The following is an 8364-nucleotide window of genomic DNA, read 5'->3' as shown; positions in this document are numbered from 1 at the left end:
CCCGGCCAAGGCTTGAGGTTTTCTCTAGTGTGCTGGATCTATAGGTCTGCGGTGCCATTTTCAGCCTCCTTTGAGCGATCCCTCTGTAAGCCTGGGTGGAATTGTCTGCTCTTCCGTGGAGAAACCGTTACTGTGACATTGCAGTGGTTTAATGGTCAGCTTGGATATAGAAGGCCCTGAGTTACGAGCTGTGACATAAAACTGCTTCCAAAGCACAGAATCTACCCACAAACTCACACTGGGAGGCATGAGGGACACTTGTCCTTGGATTCTATTCCTGCTCCTTCATGGGTCTGGAGCAGACTGGGAAACAGCAGTACTGGGAACAAAGGCTGGTTAGAGGGGATATGGAAGTGCTTCTGTTAGTGTCTCCAAGCTCTCTTGCTCAGAAACTCCTCATTGACAGGGCAGCCAAGGGAGATCCCCAACCAAACTCACGAGAAATGAACTAGAAACCAGGAATCAAGTAACAAATGTAAATGCTGGATAGACCCTAGTTTTCCCGATCTCTGCTCATCACATACTCCCTGGGAAGGACTGTATTTGGAGCTGAATTATCATCAGAGAATTAGAGCCAGGGGAGTGGGTGGGGTGATGTCAGTGGCCAGCATCACTGAGTGTGACAGCCTGAAGCCCCCAAGGACACTGCAGGGACAATTCAGGGACAAGCAGGGCTGGCCAGAGGAGCCCACTTCTCTGGTCAGTGTTGGAACCATGCAGCATGCCCTCAAAGGTCCTCTTTTATGGAGCTTATGCAGATCCTTCCTTGCATATCCATTCCTTCAAGTGTGTTAATACCACTGATCTGATGAAAATTCTTTCATTTATCGTGGTTTGATTAGATTTCCAGGGTCTGCTTCTCCTACTTTTGATCTGACATGTCCTGACTTTTAAGGTAACTTCAGTAGGCAGTGAATCTTATCTGTTAGCTGCTGATATTACAGTTTGGCATCTCAAAGGGTAAATTTGATTATATGTTCTAGAAGCGTCTCATTATAAATACCACATACTGATCTTTATAAACATGTTTGCTGTTCTCAGTTTCCCTAAATGGGGAAGAGAGAATTTAAAATGGAAGTGGCCAACCAATCCATTGTGGCAGAATTTGTCTTGCTCGGCCTGTCAGATCAGCCAAGGCTGGAGAAAACATTCTTTGTGCTCATCCTGCTGATGTACCTGGTGATCCTGCTGGGCAACGGGGTCCTCATCCTGGTGACTGTGTCCGACTCCCACCTACACACCTATGTACTCTTCCTCGGGAACCTCTCCTTCCTGGACATCTGCTACACAACCTCTTCCATTCCTCTGGTCCTGGACGGTTTCTGACTCTCAGGAAAACCATCTCCCTTCTCAGGCTGTGCAGTGCAGATGTTCCTCCTTGCCATGGGAGCCACAGAGTGTGTGCTCCGGGCATGATGGCTGCTGATCGCTACTAGCCATCTGCAACCCCCTTGCAATTAGGTAGGCCGCGAGCAGGCTGCCTATGTGCCCATGGCTGCCAGCTCCTGGGTGGCTGGTGGAGCCAACTCCTTGGTGCAGATCTCTCTTGCAGTACAGTTACCCTTCTGTGGGGATAACATCGTTAATCATTTCACCTGTGAGATCCTGGCGGTTCTGAAGTTGGCCTGTGCTGACATCTCCATCAATGTGATCAGCATGGGGGTGGCCAACATGATCTTCCTGGGGGTCCCAGTGCTCTTCATCTTTGTCTCCTACATCTTCATACTCACCACCATCCTGAGGATCCCCTCAGCTGAGGGACGGCGAAAGGCCTTCTCCACGTGCTCTGCACATCTTACTGTAGTGGTGATTTTCTATGGGACTATTCTTTTCATGTATGCAAAGCCCAAGTCTAAGGACCCCCTGGGGGCAGACAAACAGGATGTTTCAGACAAGCTCATCTCCCTCTTTTATGGAGTGTTGATCCCCATGCTCAACCCCATCATCTACAGCCTGAGGAACAAGGACGTGAAGGCTGCTGTGAGGAGCCTGGTAAGTCAGAAATGCTTCACCCAGCGATAGTGAGAGGAAGCAGTGTGTCTTTTGGTTCTGTTTACACAAGGGGTCTACTCAGTAAGCACAGACTTGCTTAATGGTCCCACACAACAGTTTCCAAACTGATGTTCACTGAGATGGGGCTTTCTTCGTGATGGAAGCTGGAACACTAACTCTTTAGAATGTGCTAAATTACCTAGAACCGAGAATAAGTGACTATTAAATTTTCTTTGTATTTTTATTCTGAAAAAATAAGCAATAAAAATTAGAACTTTGTAAAACAAACACTTATTTCTTTGTTCATGTGCAGACCAGTTTCAATTTGTATGTGACAATTACGTTGTTTTCTGTTGTACTGTGTAATGGGGAGCATGACAGTGAGGAAAAGTCACTTTTTTTTTTGAGAAAACCATTTTTATTATCATCACCACCCAGGTTATCTGTGCTAAGTTATGTGCCGAATGGCCAGATCTTCAAAAGAACAGCTACATAACATTTCTTTCATGTTTCAAGAGATGAAAATAACTGTACAAGATTAAGTACAAAAGTACACAAGACAGTAGACATGAAAAAGATCCATGTGTGAGATTTTTATCCCACCTACAGCTTTTATGTATTGAAAAGTAGAATTCATGATCTAAAAAATATTGTCCTTCTATAGTCCTGTCAAGTTTAGTGTAAGTGGGTTTAACCTGATTACAACACTAACACCAGTGTCACTTATCTGATATTTATAAAAATTCATATTTTTCAATAAATGAAAGTCAGTGTAACACCCATGCAAGCTAGAATGCTAGCTGTTTGGTGAACAAGGACCTGATATCAGAACAAGAAGTATATAAAGTCCCAAACTTTAAAGTATGATCTTTTTCAAACTGCATCCATTCCTCACATTGAAGATGTGAAACCCAAACCCATTCCTCTTTGTGTGTGGATTTGTGATCTTGCCTTTTCATACGGAGCATCTAAACTTCTAAATACTTCTTCCTATTGCTTCAGAGTTTTGTAACTTTCTTCATCAACTGAGCTACATCGAGCTTCATCTTCACTCTTAATACCCATCAATTTCCTAAATTTGACATTTTGGTCCTTGTTTCCAAAATTCAATTTTTCGCGTATTTCAGCAGATTAAGATTTGTCCTCTTCTTTCTTGCCCTGCCAAAGCATTTTCCTTTTTTTCTCTTGTTCAGCAAATTTCAATGGATTCACATGGAAATTCTGCTGGGTTATAGTAGCTAGGTACAGCTATTCCTGTCTCTGCCAAAGCTTTAGCTTGCAGGGCTGCCATTTGAGCTGTCATGGCTATCTGAGGTATTACTTGCATTCCTGATGCCAACAGGGCAGCAACATTGAGAACAGACCCCCAGTAGCTGCAGCTGCTGCAGTCATTTCTTGTTGTTTTTGTTTTTCAACCATTTTCTTGTATCGCTGTTCTTATAATTTCTTTGCCCTTTCCAACCTCCTAGCTAAAGCTTCTTGTGTATCTATTGCTGTGTTTCTGCCTCTGAAGGGAAGTGGACTCGGAGTCCAGCTTTAACTTCTGCTAAATCTTCTCGGTTTTTCAATTCTCTTTTTTCTATCTCGACTCCTACTGTTTGTCCTACTCCTGCTTCTAGTCCTATGCCTGTGTCTCGATCTTGAGCAGGAATGAGACCTGATCTGCCCTTTTCTTTCCCTGCTTCTGGATCTTGATTTCTTCCCCTCTCTGCTTCTAGGTTGAGACTTCTTCCACTCCCCACTCCTGGATCGGGACTTCTGCTCCAGCCTGCTTCTACTATGATGGCGTCTTTCACGAGACCTAGATCTTGAGTGACTTCTGCCTCTTGATGACTCATTTTTTGCATTTGTGCTTGTCCTCACTATTTTCAGATTAATTTAGTTGCTCTCTTTCTTTATCAGAGGAATGTTCTTTGTCATTATGTTCCTCAGATTTGTGTTTCTTAGAGGATTTTTCTTTGGATTCATGTCTTCTTGCCTCTTTGCTTCTGTTCCAGCTCCTGTGTTTTCTTCCTTTATTACTTGACTTTCATTTTCTTTCTCTTGACCTTGATCATGATCTTGAATAATAATGTTTTGAGGCTCCAGGAGGAACAGATACATCTGACTACTCTTTTTTCTTATCTCTATCTGGTGATGTCCTTTGTGGGGTTAGTCCATCTCATTCTGTATCACTAGCTGCCACAGTTCAGAGTCCTGGCCGCTAGGGCCGCACCTCCACTTGCTGCTTTCAACAGTTGGAAAAGTCACTTCTTAATTGGCATCCAAATTGAAAACCAATCTGCTATTTTAGAAAATTGCCAATATCAAGATGCATCCTGAATGACATCATTTAACCCCTCTTTGACTATAGGAGCTCAGAGTGTTGTCTGTCTAATTATTTCCTGCTTAATATCCTAGAGAAAATTTTGGGTAACTCTTTTTCCTCTTAATATACATAGAGCATGTCTATTTTCTACCCAAAGTCACTGAAGAGTTTGCTGCAACACCACCAAACTAGATAATACAGCCCAAGAAGAGAATCGTTAGCAGTCTTCCTCTAAATAAATCATTACTACAATATGAAGTTTATATTCACAGTCCATTTCATTTCTTTATGATTTTAGATTGGACGCTGGCAATAATTGCTCAAGCCTACTAATAATTACCCTTCTGGCTAAGAGCATAGACTTTGCAACCAGACTAACATGGAGTATCTCTGCCTGCACACTTCAGACCTGTTTAGAAAGAACTATTTAATCTTGTGGACCCTTAGTTTCCTCATTTGTAAGATGGAAATAATTAAACCAACTCCATAGAGGTGTTGTGAATATCAGTATGTGTATATGTTAAAAATGCATAGCGGGACAGGGCGCCCAAGATGGCCGAATAGGAACAGCTCCAGCCTCCAGCTCTCAGTGTGAGCGACACAGAATATGGGTGATTTCTACATTTTCAACTGAGGTACTGGGTTCATCTCACTGGGGTGTGTCGGACAGTGAGTGCTGGTCAGTGGGTGCAGCCTGACCAGTGAGACCTGAAGCAGGGCAAGGCATCGCCTCACCTGGGAAGTGCAAGGGGGAAGGGAATTCCTTTTCCTAGCTAAAGGAAACTGAGACACACAACACCTGGAAAATCAGGTAACTCCCACCCTAATACTGCGCTTTACCAAGGGTCATAGCAAATGGCACACCAGGAGATTATATCCCACACCTGGCCCAGAGGGTCCCATGCCCACGGAGCCTCCCTCATTGCTAGCACAGCAGTCTGAGATCTAACTGCAAGGTGGCAGCGAGTCTGGGGGAGGGGAGCCCGCCATTGCTGAGGCTTAAGTAGGTAAACAAAGCCTCCAGGAAGCTCGAATTGGGTGGAGCCCACCGCAGCTCAAGGAGGCCTGCCTGCCTCTGTAGACTTCACCTCTGGGGACAGGGCATAGTTAAACAAAAAGCAGCAGAAACCTCTGCAGATGTAAATATCCCTGTCCGACAGCTTTGAAGAGAGCAGTGGTTCTCCCAGCACAGAGGTTGAGATCTGAGAACGGACAGACTGCCTGCTCAAGTGGGTCCCTGACCCCTGAGTAGCCTAACTGGGAGACATCCCCTACTAGGTGCAGACCGACACCTCACACCTCACATGGCTGGGTACACCTCTGAGACGAAGCTTCCAGAGCAAGAATCAGACAGCAACATTCGCTGTTCAGCAATATTCTATCTTCTGCAGCCTCTGCTGCTGATACCCAGGCAAACAGCGTCTGGAGTGGACCTCAAGAAAACTCCAACAGACCTGCAGCTGAGGGTCCTGACTGTTAGAAGGAAAACTAACAAACAGAAAGGACACCCACACCAAAACCCCATCAGTACATCACCATCATAAAAGACCAAAGGCAGATAAAACCACAAAGATGGGGAAAAAGCAGTGCAGAAAAGCTGGAAATTCAAAAAATCAGAGTGCATCTCCCCCTCCAAAGGAATGCAGCTCTTCGCCAGCAATGGAACAAAGCTGGATGGAGAATGACTTTGACGAGTTAAGAGAAGAAGTCTTCAGTCGATCAAACCTCTCAGAGCTAACGGAGGAACTACATACCCAGTGCCAAGAAACTAAAAGCCTTGAAAAAAGAATGGATGAAAGGATAACTAGAATAATCAATGCAGAGAAGACCATAAACGAACTGACAGAGATGAAAACCATGACACAAGAACTACGTGACAAATGCACAAGCTTCAGTAACCAACTTGATCAACTGGAAGAAAGAGTATCAGCGATTGAAGATCAAATGAATGAAATGAAGCAAGAAGAGAAGTGTAGAGAAAAAAGAGTAAAAAGAAATGAACAAAGCCTCCAAGAAATATAAGATTATGTGAAAAGACCAAATCTACATCTGATTGGTGTGCCTGAAAGTGACAGGGAAAATGGAACCAAGTTGGAAAACACTCTGCAGGATATCATCCAGGAGAACTTCCCCAACCTAGTAAGGCAGGTGAACATTCAAATCCAGGAAATACAGAGAATGCCACAAAGATACTCCTTGAGAAGAGCAACTCCAAGACAAATAATTGTCAGATTCACCAAAGTTGAAATGAAGGAAAAAATGTTAAGGGCAGCCAGACAGAAAAGTTGGGTTACCCACAAAGAGAAACCCATCCGACTAACAGCAGATCTCTTGGCAGAAACTCTACAAGCCAGAAGAGAGTTGGGGCCAATATTCAACATTCTTAAAGAAAAGAATTTTCAACCCAGAATTTCATATCCAGCCAAACTAAGTTTCATAAGTGAAGGATAAATAAAATCCTTTACAGACAAGCAAATGCTTAGAGATTTTGTCACCAACAGGCCTGCCCTACAAGAGATCTTGAAGGAAGCACTAAACGTGGAAAGGAACAACAGGTACCAGTCATTGCAAAAACATGCCAAAATGTAAAGTCCATCGATGCTAGGAAGAAACTGCATCAACTAACAAGCAAAATAACCAGCTAATATCATAATTACAGGATTAAGTTCACACATAACAATATTAACCTTAAATGTAAATGGACTAAATTGTCCAATTAAAAGACACAGACTGGCAAATTGGATAAAGAGTCAAGACCCATCAGTTTGCTGTATTCAGGAGATCCATCTCACATGCAGAGACACACATAGGCTCAAAATAAAGGGATGGAGGAAGATCTACCAAGCAAATGGAAAACAAAAAAAGCAGGGGTTGCAATCCTAGTCTCTGATAAAATAGACTTTAAACCATCAAAGATCAAAAGAGACAAAGAAGGCCATTATATAATGGTAAAGGGATCAATTAATCAGGAAGAGCTAGCTATCCTAAATATATGCACCCAATACAGGAGCATCCAGATTCATAAAGCAAGTCCTTAGAGACTTACAAAGAGACTTAGACTCCCATACAATAATAATGGGAGACTTTAACACCCCACTGTCAACATTAGAGAGATTAATGAGACAGAAAGTTAACAAGGATATCCAGGAATTGAACTGAACTCTGCACCAAGTGGACCTAATAGACATCTACAGAACTCTCCCCTCCAAATCAACAGAATATACATTCTTCTCAGCACCACATCGCACTTATTCCAAAATTGACCACGTAGTTGGAAGTAAAGCACTCCTCAGCAAATGAAAAAGAACAGAAATTATAACAAACTGTCTCTCAGAGCACAGTGCAATCCAAACTAGAACTCAGGACTAAGAAACACAATCAAAACTGCTCAACTACATGGAAACTGAACAACCTGCTCCTGAATGACTACTGGGTACATAACGAAATGAAGGCAGAAATAAAGATGCTCTTTGAAACCAATGAGAACAAAGATACAACATACCAGAATCTGTGGGATACATTTAAAGCAGTGTGTAGAGGGAAATTTATAGCACTAAATGCCCACAAGAGAAAGCAGGAAAGATCTAAAATTGACACCCTAACATCACAATTAAAAGAACTAGAGAAGCAAGAGCAAACACATTCAAAAGCTAGCAGAAGGCAAGAAATAACTAAGATCAGAGCAGAACTGAAGGAGATAGAGACACAAAAAACCCTCCAAAAAATCCATGAATCCAGGAGCTGGTTTTTTGAAAAGATCAACAAAATTGATAGACCACTAGCAAGACTAATAAAGAAGAAAAGAGAGGAGAATCAAATAGATGCAATAAAAAGTGATAAAGGAGATATCACCACTGACCCCACAGAAATACAAACTACCATCAGGTGTTTACCATTTGCTGTAAACACCTCTACGCAAATAAACTAGAAAACCTAGAAGAAATGGATAATTTCCTGGACACTTACACTCTCCCAAGACTAAACCAGGAAGAGGTTGAATCCCTGAATAGACCAATAGCAGACTCTGAAATTGAGGCAATAATTAATAGCCTACCAACCAAAAA

General features: G+C 42.7%; 2 pseudogenes; one reads left to right on the top strand and one right to left on the bottom strand.

Moving 5' to 3' along the window:
• Window positions 1–1071: 1071 nt before the first annotated feature.
• On the top strand, window positions 1072–2022 carry LOC101024750 (annotated as a pseudogene).
• Window positions 2023–2865: 843 nt separating this feature from the next.
• On the bottom strand, window positions 2866–4180 carry LOC101025104 (annotated as a pseudogene).
• Between the last annotated feature and the right edge of the window lie 4184 nt (window positions 4181–8364).

The sequence above is a fragment of the Papio anubis genome, unplaced genomic scaffold (assembly GCF_008728515.1).
Source record: "Papio anubis isolate 15944 unplaced genomic scaffold, Panubis1.0 scaffold2027, whole genome shotgun sequence".
Lineage (NCBI taxonomy): Eukaryota > Metazoa > Chordata > Mammalia > Primates > Cercopithecidae > Papio > Papio anubis.
This window is presented reverse-complemented; position numbering and strand designations above follow the sequence as displayed.